Below are 14,689 nucleotides of genomic sequence, written 5' to 3'. Positions count from 1 at the left end.
CGTCAAAAACAAAAATCACTTGCAAATCGGGCGGGATTAGAATCGAGAGAAATAAATAACTAAAAAAGTAATTTGGTATTAAAAATGCAAAGGTTATGACACTAGCTAATCTTAAACATGCTAAATGGAAACTCTTTGAGTGACTCCCCGAACTTTAAACCTTATTTCTACTTAATACTTATTATTTAAATTTCTCTAAGGATATTTTTTAAGGAGTATGTAATAAGCACCTTCCAAGTCAGCACACTGTCCGCTATCCGGTGGTGTAAGATTTATTGGCAGAGATATGATATTTCCCGAAATAAGTATCCAAAAGTAGGAGCAACCAAAAAACACGTCTGCTTCCTCCAATTGTTGACAAACAATAATATAACAAAATATAATAACAAACAACAGAATATATTTGGCACGAATATTACCTTTTTTTCTTCAAAGAAAGTTAGCGGCATATATAAAACACAGTAGTTCCCGTGTATAATCGGGATTAACTAACAATTGTTTAAGACTCGGGTCATTTATCTTAAGATTATTAAACATAATGCGTCTCTCCTTTCCATATTTTGAACAAAATAAAATATCGTGTTTAGACAAAATAAAATAAAATAAAATATAATCATGACGGTGGAGAACCGGCGGCAGCTGGGGTCGTTATCTCGTCACCGACGTCGTCCCTCAGTTTTAACTTAGACTGCCTATACTAACATCTGTGGTCTATTCTAGCTTAGGTGGTTCTCCCTGAATTACTGAAATTAACCTCCTAATATACCCTACCGTTACTAGGACTAACTGTAAAATTTCTATAAAGTAATTCAAAAAATTTCAATAACAGATGAGAGCATAAAGCAACACATTCTTATTAACAAAAGACTTCCTGTGCATCTGTACATCTACACTCATAAATGCTAGACCACTGTATTGGCTATTTATGACACCTGTATTAAAATGCTTTATTTAATAACCTGGTACACTTGTACAAACGTTTCCAACGCTTGCTTTTAAAATATTCAAAACATATGCACATGCTTGTCTAGAAGAAAACCCTAACTTGGATAAGGTAAATATATTTAACATATGTTTAAACTTTAACTGAAACATTATATAATTAAATTTCTTTCCTGACAGTGGTCTTTACCTGGGGAGGGAGATCATGACCTTTTTTTATCATTGTTTTTATTTCTCGCTCTCTTTCTCCCTCTCTCTTGTCATTTAATACATCTTGTTAATATTTCATTTTAGAATTGTTGAAACGCATCAGTATTAATTTCCAGTATCTTTGAAGTTTGATGTATAATTTGTATAATCATAATCGATTTATTGTGTAATTTATAATCATGTTCCAGATAATTTGTAAAACTTGTGTATGTAATTTGAATGTGTATTTTGATTTGAGAGAATACAATAAAACATTCTTAAAAAATCGATTATGCCGGTGTAAAATAATGCAAATGATTACCTACTTATAAATGAGGAAGCTATAATAAAGTTTTTCATAAAGAAAATGAAAAAGAAGAGGAAGGAAACAAAAATTCAATTCATAGGGAGGGATTAGGTTACAATGGGATGGTGGGCCCACTGAGTTTACTATTTTTTATTTTTGTATTTCTGTATGTGTGTGTATTTTGAGTTTTGTCAGACGTGTATCAATCAGATATGATTATTTACGTCTGGGACCGACCTTTAAATTCACCATCCGAAAGACGTGACCAGGGCTCGAACTTCAAACCTCTGCATTAATTTGTAACTTCCCCACAGCTTGGATTACAGGCGCACGCCACAACGCCCAGTTTCTGTCTTATTATTTCAAATTGTGATGAATTTCAATCTTTATTAGAGACAAGTTATTTCTTTCTCATTTTCATTGTACAAACTGTGATAATACTTGTTTCAATGATTGTACAATTTGCCTATGAGGCTTATAATATTATTGCATATTTGATTTAAAGGGATGGTCCAGGCTGGATATATTTATATTTTTAAAAGAGAAAAATTTATAGAGCAAAATGCTGAAAATTTGATCAAAATCGGATAATAAAAAACAAAGTTATTGAATTTTAAAGACTTGCATTACTCCGGCGCTATGCATGTCTTTATGAATATTCATGAGGTGTGCTGATGATGTCATATCTCAACTTGCTCTTTTGTGTTTTATTATATGAAATTAGGTTTATTCACAGTTTTTTCTATCGAGAACTCGAACAATTGGACTGACAACTGATTAAGTGCATTGGTTATTTATTTGCCGCAACTTATATCATCATAATGGAGACACACCATTTACACATGTAAGAAAATATGAACAAATGTGATTTCATGTAATAACATAAGTAAAAGGAAAGTGGGGATGTGCCATCATCAGTTCACCTAATGAATATTCATGACGATGTGCATATAACTGTTTTCACAAAATATCGATAAACTTTAAATTCAATAACTTCGTTATTATTTTGTTATCCGATTTTGATGAAATTTTCAGCATTTTGCTTTGTGAATTTTTCTCTATTTATTTAGATGTAAATATTTTCAGCCCGGACCATCCGTTTAAGAGAAGATACTACAAACACGTTATAAAAAATAAGGAGAAAACAAAGGATCTTTGATGGGATCTTTTAACGGAAAATCGTATGGAATACTCTTATGTTAGAAAGTGGATTTTGTAAAGGTATTGGGGTGTTTTCCCCTAAAACATTGAAGTTAAAGAAACTTTGAATCATAAATAAATATTAATTAAAACAAGTGGAACGCCTCTGGCAGTCTCGCCTGCATTACGCGATTTAACATAGCAGCAGTGCTAACTTTGAAAACTACTATGAAATAATCATTCACAAAACACCATTCATATAATGACATAACACCACGTTCATTGACCATAAATGACATTTGAACGGTGACTTAAGACTTGTCAACTACACCCATGTCCACATTTCATTGACTCTATCCATAAACTTTCAAAGTTATGATGGCAATTCAACGATTACCACAACGGTGATACTTGATTACTCTTATATCCCAAGTTTAATGAACTAGATCCATAAACTATCAGAGTTAGGATGGTAATTTAACAAATACCCCCAACTTGGCCAAAGAACATTGACCCTAAATGACCTTTGACCTTGGTCATGTGACCTGAAACTCGGGCAGGATGTTCACTAATACGTGATTGACCTGCATTCCCCCCAATCAGTAATATCGGGAGGAGAGACCTGAGGGTCATAGTGATTCAGTTCGCTTTTCGCCTCCCAGGCACAGGTGACGCCAAACAAATAATAATAATAATAATTGACCTTATGTCCAAGTTTCATGAACTAGATCCATAAATTTTCAAAGTTATGAAAGTAATTCAACAAATACCCCCAACTTGGCCAAAGTTCATTGACCCTAAATGACCTTTGACCTTGGTCATGTGACCTGAAACTCGCGCAGGATATTCACTAATACTTGATTACCCTTGATTAACCTTATGAACTAGGTCCATATACTTTCTAAGTTATGATGTCATTTCAAAAACTTAACCTTAGGTTAAGACGCCGCCGCCGTCACCGTTGGAAAAGCGGTGCCTATAGTCTCGCTCTGCTATGCAGGCGAGACAAAAAATGTGAGGTTGTTTGGAAGGAGAGGCTATTGATTGGTGAAACAAAGTTACTAAACTAGTACACATCATCAATGAAGCAGGTTCTAAAATTGGCTTATGAGGAGAAACAAAATGTATATTATTGTATCTTGATTACCATTTCGGATTGGTCTAAAAATTGTTGATAAAAGGGAGAGAGAAATGGGGGTCATATAGCTGATGGTAAAAAAGACACGAAATGGAAGTTGTATTTCACTGAAGTTACACAGCGTGTAGGAGGATGTAACCGTTAATTCCACGGTTCGATTGCCTTCATGCACATACGTGTAAATTTTGAGCCTCGGAAACCGACAAGTGTTCTGAGGTCCATTTAGAAGTTGACAAATAATTATTGAAATAGTGTTTTTGTTAACAGTTACAAGATAATCATTTGATATATACAATACTTTGTTAATTGAGTTCTGGTTAGCCCCCTCCCATCCTTCGTTATGTTTATTTTTTTTTTGATTGAGTTATGGTTAGCCAACCCCATCCCCCACCCCCCGTTATGCTTATATTTTTTATTTTGATAGAAAGAAATCACATTGCTTATATCAATGAAATAAATTTGAATAGGAAAAAAATATTTATTGCTGTTGGTATTTTTTGTCGAGTCAATGTTTCAAGGATACAAAGGATACAAAAGGTGTAATCGATTACATCCAAATTGTACCTTTTGACAAGCCTGCTTGAGATTACATATCCTATAATACACTATCACAGTGCTTATACCATCATTAAAGGACAAATACACACCAACAAAAGTTTACTTGAATAAAAGGAGAAAAATCTAATAGGCCTAACTATGAAAACGTCCCCAAGAAAACCAAAATAAGAAAGTTATAACACATAATGTTTTAATCAAAGTCACAAAACAGTTACTTCTTGGTCAGTATGCAAATAAGGTAACTGATGACATCACCCACTTACTATTTATTTTGAATGTCATTACATGAACTATGATATATATTTTCTTCACATTGTCAAGTGAAACAAATTTGTATCCTCCCTGAATGCTTGCCATTGTTTAATAACTTTGTAGTTCAGTCAAATTGGTCAGTTTTATAAATATTGGGAAACTGCAAAAATGGAATATCATAAAATTCCTACAATAAAAAAATCCCCAGAAAGAGTGAGTGACATAAGCGACTCATTTGCGTGTCACTCATTTTTGCATTAAACTTTTTTGGGAAAAAAAATTGTAAAAAATAGTCCTCCATTCATCATTGATCAGGGGGCCGTTTCATAAAGTAGTTGGTAAGTTAAGAGCGACTTTAACAAGGGAGTAGGCTGGGGTGGACTGGATGTACGCACACTCCCCCACTGAGGCAGAGGAGCTCCGACACTGGCAAGCAAAACGAAATTTATACCCCTTTTTCTGCCTTCAACAACTGATTTTCCAAAAATGTGCACCCCCTCCCCATACGACTTTAGTTCCGCCTCCCCAGGATGTGCACCACCCCATGCTCTAACCAGCATCCGCCCGTGTTTAAGAGCAACTGGTGGTCCTTTTTATGGTAAATGATATTCATGATTAAATATTAATTGAGGATTATTTGGCGCGTAAGAAAGGTTCACCAGTCGTTCGTAACTCTTTGCACGCTGAATTAATTAAAAACAATCGTTTTCATGTCATTTTCTTTCATTTAAGATTTCTATATAGCACTATTGATATTTATTGTTCTTATTTAAATGTTGTCCAAGAACTATTGCTTCTTATTAGCTTCTCTAATTTGAAGGTGATTATTACCAAAGTAATTATTAAAATAGATGAATTTAATTGTACGAATGTGCAAGATTGCAACATCGGCGCGGAAAGGGTTAACGTTTCTCTTAACTTACGAAGAGCTGTATGAAACACCCACCCGGTCAAAAGCTACTATAAGTTTATGAATGACTTCATGTTATATTTCTTAATATTGTGACGTCATTGATGTGTATCCATATCCCATCAGGCCCTGCTTATTCAGTCATGTAATTACACCCTGCCTTAAGCTGGGTTGCCTACATGCGTTCAAGCAGTCAAGGAATTTATTCCAAGCTGGCAACAATTTGCTACAACTGGGTGGAGAGTGGCAAATGAATAATGGCTTTGCATAAAGACTCATTTATGCTGCGGTGGGATTCAAACCCTGACATCGTGGTTCATATTCTGGAGACTTTATCCACTTGTCCACAGCACCTCTACGTGTTGGTCTGATTATAATTTATCTGCCATGATGATCAGAGAGATGACCTATGTAAGAAATAACAGGATAGAAAAAGAGAGCAGGTGTAAGAGGGAGAGAGAGATGGGGTGTGGATCAGAGAAGTGACCTATGTAAGAAAGAACACGATAGAAAAAGAGAGGTGTAAGAGAGAGAGAGAGGGGGGGGGTGGGAAGAGAGATGGGGTGTGGGTCACATAAAGCATAACTATAGAGTAGGGTAAACGTATCGAATACCTGCCCTAACCCCCGACCCTCATGTTGACAATGCCCCTACTGACTAAGTACATTGAAGAATGCAAACTTCCCTTCCCTTACTTTAGCATGTTTATGTTATGAATATACCCTGTAACACAAAACAGTTCAGAAATGATAAAATCAATTTCTGCAAACCATATACTGAAAACTTGCAATCAATTTTACTAACATTCCCTGCCAACCTCCATATTTATCATGACCATTGATTTTCATTGATTCATATTTATATCAATAGAAGCACTGAATCACAGGCTATTATAATGTGACTATAGAAATATACTAGTGTGTAATATCACTTATCCGTTGTCAATTCATTCTCTCTCGCACGGGGTCTAACCTTGTGTGTTGGGAATTCCCCGTATTATCAATACGCGATGGTGTATTATTGTCACTATGGCAACGTGTGATGATGACACTCAACGATGCGCCATCTTGTTTGAAGGAGACTCATGTGATCTCTCTAGGTCATTTGAATTTTTTAAAATACAGATCCATACATGCAAACAAATGAGTAAATTGTATTAAGGGTTTCTATTAATCTGTATAGGAAAAAGAAGGAACCAATAATAAGGTGAGTGGATTGTTTTGCTTCCTCCTATTACTTACTCCGAATTTACAGTGAAATCGTATAGATCTTTACCATTGTAATCTATGCCAGGATGGGCGGAAACATTTGGTATGTAAGATGTTCACAATACCTTTCAGATTTCCAGGGGGTAATGACTATGGTAAAAAGCTCACGCAGTACCTCAGGTAACTTTGCAGCACCTATGACCATTACATCGTGACATAATAGTAGTAGTATATACAACTCAAATTTGCAATTCCTTACTAATTCCTGTTCGAGTTTGATTTTTTTTAAAGGCTCAAGCAGGGACAATGGTGGCGCTGGGGCATATGGGAAACCAGGGTTTCACGCTAAAATGAAAATCTGAATTAGTAAGTTACTTCAGTGAAATTCTTATTAAAGGTCTGATCTAAAAATCAGGAAAAAAACAATAGCGAAACTCTTACGAATATTGGACCACAAATAAGAAATGAATGACACTTCAAAGTATTATTTCATTCTGGTGCATGCATCTCTTTGTCTTCGTGAATATAAAATGTGCGATTTGATGATGTCATTTTTTGTATTGTTTATTTGAATTTGTCTCCAAGAATGTGACAATATACATCTGACTGTTGTTTTTACTGTGTAATAGGCCTATATGTGTTAGATGACGTCTGAAGGTTTGTATAGTGGTATATGACCAATCGCGATAGTGGTTTACGGTACACCAAGTGTAACGTCCTGAAAAGGACCTTGAAAAGAGAACCGAGATACAAGTGAAACAGAGAGGTGAATAAGTGAAGGTTAGAAAGTAGAGTATCTTCACTGTAAAACATATTGGGTAAAATTTTTACCACCGCGAGGGTAATTATGTGTCCAAACAATTTTTGGCAGTATTTCACCAAATGCGGGAAGCATATATTGTCCAGTGTAAAAAATAAGCAGCAATCAAAATCGGACAACAAATAACGAAGTTATCGAATTGTAAAATTTATCAATATTTTGTGAAAATAGTTCTATGCACATTGTCATGAATATTTATTAGGTGGGCTGATGATGTCCTATCCACGCTTTCCTTTTTTTCATGTTATTACATGAAATCATAAATGAATCACTTTTTCATACATGTGTATGATGGGTCTCCATTATGATGAAATAGGTTGCTGCAATAAATAACTAATGCACTCAATCAGTTGTCAATCTAATTGGTTTAGTTCTTGGTAGAACACTTTTGAATAAACCTAATTTCATATAATAAGATACAGCCTGGACCATCCCTTTGTGTATTACTGGGTGCGTGGATGAAGGTTGTGTGTTTGGGATTCGTTGTCTCTGTGTGGGTATATATGTTTGTGTGTAAGGGTGACGGGGTGTGTGTGTATGTGTGTTGGGAAGTTTGGGAAGAGGCCTGTCAATTTGGCGAAGCAGATATTTGAATGACCTTCTGCAGTTTGTCTTATATATTGTAATGCATGCAAAATCAATATGAAAATATGCAGGGCGGATTAGATGGCGCTTCAGAGCAGAACAACAACAAAAGCTATTTACATACATGTCTAAACAATAAGTCAATGTCTATCAAAAAGCGCTCCTGACAAGGTATGTTTTGTTATGAAAGTGGTCACTGATGTCTGGGTTTTCAACCTCTGTGGAAGAGGATTCCACAGGTTAGGCCCTGCATGAGCAACTAGAATGTTTTAAGAGATTAGATGATGAGGATCGTAAGGTCCCTGAGGGTTGATAAATATCAGTCAAAGACTTATTGTCACTGGGGGAAGTTATCAATAAACGAATGATTAAATTGTTATACTAAAGACCATACTTCAAAGTGGTGGGACATTTTTTTTTTCTTAGTCACTCCGTATTGTCTCATCAGGTGTACAAATAATTTTAATTTGTAAATGAACTATAGTTATTGTTTTGGAAGTTTTGTTATGAATCCAAAATAATGAAAGAAGAAATCAGATCTTTGTAGTTCGCTAGCGCTGACCTTGATGAAGATTTCAGTGTTTTGTTTGTCATATTATTTTTAGCCTGGAATACCCCTTTCAGGGCACACACACCACTAACTATTTCCCCTTAGACTCATGTGCTAAAAATGAGATTTGAAAAAAATCGCCAAAAATAAAGCCTTATTAATGACACTATCAAAACCTTTATGATTTAGCAGAAAGGTGTTTTTCAGCATTTTTTCGCACTACAGGGGCTCAAACCAAGACTATATGCAAACTTGGTTGCAGTCACAGTGCTCACAGGGTTTATTGGGCAACTAATTAAGTTCCAATTAAATCCAGCATTGACAAATAACTGCTTTCCCATGGGACTGAAAAGATTCAGTAGTAATCCCTCTCTCTGGCCATATGAAAGAAATTGTTCAGATATGCACCATTGATTTTATATGAATTGTCTTTCTAACCATTACGTCATTTTAGGTACGGGCTGAAAGGGGATTCCCGAAATTGCCCGATCCCATTAGTGGTGTGCGTCCTTCAACACTGCACTGTGGTACAACACAAGGCCCTATATAAACAGCAACTACGCCATCTACGGCGAACATCTGGCGAACATAATAGCTTGAAGAGAGAGCATACCAAAATAGGTAAATTTCACGTCGATGAAAAGCGAACGTTCTTCAGATGGAATATTTGTATTATTCATTGTATCATTAATTTTAAAAGGATTATATTACCTCTTTAAGATTTAAAAAATCAATTCAAAATAGTCATTGCCATTGTTTTTAGCTGTCTAATTTTATTATTGGTATTAATGTGTGCCCGTCTTACCCGACCCTCTGACCTGTCATCGCTCTTTGATAACCCATCTGCTCTCTCCCTCTCTCCCCCACCCCATTCCCTCTATCTTCTTCTCCCATTCTTTATCTTGATTTTTTTTTCTATGATATTCCTTAGATATTCCTTAGAACACTACTCTGATCATCATGGCAGCTAACTTCACCCCAGACCAACAATGTGAAGGAAAGGAGTGTCAATCAATCACAGATGTGACGTACTACGTGGAGGAGAAGAAGAGACTCTGTGATGACTGCGCCTCTAAAGAAGGATGCATCGCAAGAGTTAAAAGAGGTGTACCAAATATTTATTGTGAAGAACATGATGAAAAGGTAAAATTATATTGTAAGAGTCATGGTATACCATTGTGTTATTCATGCACTTTGATTAAACATCTACAGCCTTGCGAGAGAAAAGAAATAAATGATGCAATAAAAGATAATGGGGCGATGCTAACAGTTCTAAAAGAAAAAGGGAGGGACAAATTGAAAGAAGGTCGCCTGTATGAAGATGAAATTGACCAATGCACGAAAGACACAGACACCCATCTACAAGCTTTGAAAGATGAAGTTAATTCCATAATCAAGGAGGCGATCAGCCTAGATAAAGTCAAGGAGAAGATGGATGCTGACAAAATCAACCAAGAATTTGATGATCAGAATCAAGTACTTCAAGAAGAGATTATGAAAATTAATGAGAAGATTCGAAAGAACAATGAACAGAGAGAGAAACAACTTGAATTAATCCATACAAATGCACAGATTAGACAAGGACACATGGATAATAAGAAGATTGGTCTTCATAGAGACATTGATAACATTGTTAAAGAGAAGGATAGGAAGATCAGAGAGTTGATGAAATCATTACAGGATGACACAAAAACAATAGAGAATGTAATACAGACCATAGATACAGTACTAGAAGACGATAAAAACATTGTTAAAGATGGTCATAGTGTGAACATGTCAGTGAGTGATAAACTAAAGAAACCACTTTATAAGAATGATGTGAAACAAATCACTGATAGAATATCAGGTGTGAAGTTTGTGGAGGGTGTTGGGAGAGAGAAATATGATGGTAGGATTGGTGGGTATGATGGCGAGTGGATGCTTAGTGATACGATCAGTGTCAAAGATAAAATCACATACCAAATTATTGTGGGTTGCATAGATGAATGTAATGTGATCATCACCAACTTGGCGTCAGATAGACACACATATATGTTAGATATGAACACTAAACACACCCAGAGAGTGATAACGGGTACTGATACATCATGGGTTCGCTCCTGTGCATTACTGAATGATGACAAGATAGTGTGTGGTAGACGCTGTGAAGGTTGTACAGGGGACAGTTTGACTGGATGCATCAGTGTGTATGACAGACAATGGATGCACATCAATGACGTCACAATACCAAGAAACACAACGGACGATATCTCATGTAGCTGTTGACCGTGATGGGATGATCATCGCTGCTGAGTGGGATCAGTCTAAGATATACGTCATCAACCCAGCTGATAGTAAGATCGTGAATACTATCACATGTAAACAGAAAGTAGTGATGCGAGGTGTGCTATCATCAGGTCACATCATCGCTCAACCTGATGATAATAGAGTACTAAACATAGACAGACAGGGTGGTCAAAGGGAAATCCCCCACAGTGATGTCATCTTGAATGTCTGTGTTGATCCTATAACAGACGACCTCTACGTCGTGAAATCAGATGATGAGTACAAGACGTGTATGATTGATCAGGTGATGAGTTGGAGTGAAGTGAAGAAGAGAAGAGTGACGTCATTCCCTCTATCAACTAGAATGACTGATCAATGCAATGTAAAGCTCAGGCAATATCACCTTTCATTATCTCGTGTAATGATCTCATTATCAGGCAAGATAATTGCTTCTGATGGAGATAGTATTCTCGTCTTCGAAAAGCGACTCACATTCTAAACGATGATATGTCGGGATCATTCACTATGATGAATATGAGACACACTGACCAGAATAATACCATCTTTTGATAATTGAAATATCTGTAGCAGTAAACATCACTGTTAACAAAAGGCATGTATTAACAAAAAAACTCCCGCATCCAACAACATGTATCATGCATGTGGAAATAGGTTTCTATATCATTGGTTGAAAATACTATTGGCGAGGTCATATTGCATAAAATATGACGAGGCCGTCATCATCATCAAGCCTACGCACCACGATGGATTTCCTTTAAAATGTATTGTTTTGTGAAATGTATAATATATCTTGTTAATATTCATATACACTGCTTATATTACGACTAATACTACAATTTTGTTATATAATACCTTCGTATATTTTGACATTCTGATACCGATGTGAATGTAGAAATAAAAGGAAATCAAAACAGATAAAGTCATAATGGGGTAATGTCATATTTTATATTTCCATGTTTTCCCTTATTTGAAAGATAGATAACCAAACACACCCATGATGTGAAGGTGCAGACATTGATCAGATTCTACTGAGTGCAGTGGCTGAACAAATTAAATCAGGAATTTACAAGAATCCATAGATTTATCGTAGAATTGAACAAAGAGATATAAATCAATACAGATTAGAATCATTTTCCCTCAATTGTACTGGCAATCCTCACTTAGCAAATGAAATAAGCATTCTTTTCATGGACAATGTTTAACTTACTTCCTTAAAATATGCCATGAGCCTGCCAGACATTTAATTTAAACATTGGTGCCACATCTCTGTTTTAATTAGATTATTATCCGCGAACATGAAGAACATGACACTGACAAGATTGATTAGAAAACGATTCATTGTAGATTTCTTAATTTTGACCTTTTCAGTGCAAACATATGGGAGGCCGTCGCATGAAATATTCCCATTTTAATAAGCCTATATACTGGCCGAGTGCGTTTTCCTTAAATATATTTTCCGTTGGCATCATTCTTTATTTAAAACAAAGGAAGAAATATATGCAAGGTTTAATCAATTCAACGGTGTATAATATATGAAGTAATTAACGTAGTAAGATTAAGGGAACTTAATTGGCGTGCCAAGTCGACACCCGATACTTATTAAAGGGGGACATGGATATCACGCATGTTTATGTTATGTTGCATGGTTGACTGGCATGGAGAGAGAGAGAGCGGGGGGGGGGATAGGAAGGTAAAGGGGGAGAAGATTGGACAGAAAGGAGAGAGAGAGAGAGAGAGAGAGAGAGAGAAAGGAAGAAAACGGATAAGATTGTTGGCCAGGGATGATGAGTAGAATATGTTTCAACAATAGACATTAATCCCTTATACTCTATAGTCATGTTGATGTGCATTATTATGGAGTTTGTAAAACCCGTTACTGAGAGGGTTAAAATATTGTAAATTATTATTTCAATATGATGTATATTCGATAAGAAAATTCTATATTTTGACATATTCATATACTGAGAAACCAGTGATCTGACACTTGATAGAGTTATGAGAAAATCATTGTATTTACACGAAATATATTCAGCCATTTTTTAAACAACCTTTAAGAAAGGCATACCCACTATAGAGTATTACTGAAAATAGTGAATTTCAAAATAACAGTTTGCTTTTGAATATTTGTTTTCAATAAGACCATTACCAATTATGATAAGTTGCAGTGTTTGTGCATATATAAAATCATTTAAAATCATGTTTTCGGGCCCTGTTACCTGTACATATAGGATGTAAGCATTGCTTGATAAATATTTTGTTTTAAAATGTAATATTGTAAATAATTCAGTTTTCTGAGATGGTTATGAAACTAGTATATTATGTAATAGGAATTTGATTGATGGTTTCATAGCTAAATCAAACTGCAAATTTCTTCATTCTTTTATGCACAGTAGAAAAATACATTTTTTGGAATTATGTGTATTTCTTTGATACATGGGACTTAAGTGATTGTTGTGTGAACATAAGGCATATATACCTTATTCTTTATATTCATGATACCATACTGCTCAAGATGGTGACAATTATGATGATGATGATGATGGTGATGATGATGATGATGATAATGATGCTGCTGCTGATGATGATGGTGATGATGATGGTGATGATGATGATGATGATGATGATAATGATGGTGATGATGATAGTGATGATGATGGTGATGATGATGATGATGATGATTGTGATTATGATGAGTATGATGATTATGATGACGATCGTAATAATATTAATGATAATGGTGTAGATGATGGCCCAGAATACAGTGACTAGTATAACAATTATAATCTGTTATTAAAATATAAAATATACTTGTACAAAGGATGTTGTTATCGATTGCATTTTATTAACTTTGGGTGAAGGGTAATGAACAATATGCGCGTAGAAATGTTGAATTCATTCATTCTTGATTCTGTTAATAATATTGAAGCCATTTTATGTCGGTGAGATTATTATACTTCGCAAGTGGTTTTAGTTTGTACGCATTTAATGATATGATATTATGAAAATCATGTTACATGACCTCATAATCTATCAATTTGTTACACATCACAATGCTTGTTTTTTTTTGTGAGTTTAATTGAAAATCAATTCAATAATAAGGATAACGTTCTTATCCTAAGCAAATTTGAAGCTCTTTCATCTTCACCATAGTGCTGAGATCACTTGGTAAGAATTACGTCGAACCTTATTGGTCAGTAAAGTGTCGTGCAGAAAAGTACTGAAAAAATGATTAAAATACTTTTAGTTTTCAGCAAAAATTGATTTCTATAATATCAGTTTTATGTGTTGCTCTTCAGAATAATGATTTTAGCTTTTAAAATAATGACATAATTGTCCTTTTTTATGTTGGTACCTCTGGTTGTGCTTCAAAAATATCCTCAAGTGATAAGATATTCAGCAACTGTATCTGCAATAGGTTGGATTTAATTTTGTTGCATTATATATTTGATGAAATAGGCAAATAAACGACAGTAATGCTGCCCATATAGAAAATTGCTTTAAAGTCATCATACCGTATGTTCCTATTAACTATGAGAAAGAATTGTCAAAATAATTTTGGTTAAAATATATCAAATGATTATATAATGTGTTAATGTTATGTCCAACGTTTAGCGCATGATGTAAATATTACTATTCATTAATGCGATAAATTATCTAATAAAAGGAAGTACAGTGGTGCTAAGAAGTTAGTGAACCCACCAGAAAATGAACATATATATTTGAAAGTGTTCAAATTCTGTTATCGTTTAAAATATTTTATTGTGCAGTCAGGTGACAAAATATAATGTTCAATATAGTTTGGTT

At 34.9% G+C, this 14,689-nt stretch overlaps 1 pseudogene; it reads left to right on the top strand.

Annotated features, from left to right (window-relative positions):
- The first annotated feature begins 9,053 nt into the window (after nt 1–9,053).
- LOC135154380 (uncharacterized) lies at nt 9,054–11,445 on the top strand (annotated as a pseudogene).
- The last annotated feature ends 3,244 nt before the right edge of the window (nt 11,446–14,689 follow it).

The sequence above is a fragment of the Lytechinus pictus genome, chromosome 6, assembly GCF_037042905.1.
Source record: "Lytechinus pictus isolate F3 Inbred chromosome 6, Lp3.0, whole genome shotgun sequence".
Taxonomy (NCBI): domain Eukaryota; kingdom Metazoa; phylum Echinodermata; class Echinoidea; order Temnopleuroida; family Toxopneustidae; genus Lytechinus; species Lytechinus pictus.
The sequence above is the reverse complement of the archived record's forward strand: the minus strand, read 5'-3'. Positions and strand labels throughout refer to the sequence as shown.